This window comes from Morone saxatilis, unplaced genomic scaffold (genome assembly GCF_004916995.1).
Source record: "Morone saxatilis isolate NCDOM2014 unplaced genomic scaffold, NCSU_SB_2.0 Contig4, whole genome shotgun sequence".
Lineage (NCBI taxonomy): Eukaryota > Metazoa > Chordata > Actinopteri > Moronidae > Morone > Morone saxatilis.
In genome coordinates, this window is record NW_023339984.1 from 17472231 (window position 1) to 17473120 (window position 890).

Sequence of the window (890 nt, forward strand, 5' to 3'; positions counted from 1 at the left end):
TGATCTAGTTCCCACTGTTCTAGTTCTCTGACTGCATGGACGTGCAAATACATGCACAAAAACAAGTAACAGGGATTCAAACTCGTGTAGCTACAATGTGTTCGGTGAATATGGCTGCTGACCAGAAGAAGTGTACAGTCAGTATACACTTCCTCTAAATGACTGTTGGCACCGACCGCAACTCTGTTCCCAGTTCATGTAAACCTAACCCTGACAGAAAAGTTTTTGTCTTGCCTGTATCACCTTGTATAGTTTTTCTGTAATGTGCTGTAATTTGTGTTTATAGTAAAGATTAAGAGAGTTTAATGTTTGTCAGTAAGATAAAACCAACAAATATTTTTCAGGTATTTCCAGTAAAATATGCTGGTTGATGGACTATTTTGCACTCTAATTTATTCCTTTCATTTAATTAAGAACTCGACTCCCTGGTATTCCTCACACTGTATGTCTTTGTCTAAAATGGAAATAATTTAAAAGGTTCAGAGTCACTAGAGACTCATGTTACATGAACCTAAGGGCTTTACATTTGTATTCACAGTAAACTGGATGCAGAAGAGTTCTCCTGTTTGACCACATGATGGCGTTGAAATCTCTTTTATATGTGAATGATTTTGTACAGATTAAAGTGCAGCTGGACTGTTTAGAGGTTCCTACTGTTATTAATTCTGATATGTTAGACCAGGATTTTATAAACCATTGTAGGGATAGAGCTGGAGTCTCAGACCTTGACTGGATCAAGTCTTATCTGGCCAACAGAACCTTCTCAATATTATGAATGTATACTTTAACTATTGTATTACAGTATATGCTGTATATATTGCTGTATATATTGCTGCATGGTATCTTGTTCTTCAAAAGTTTTAATTTCTACACTTCAGTGTTTGTGAGTG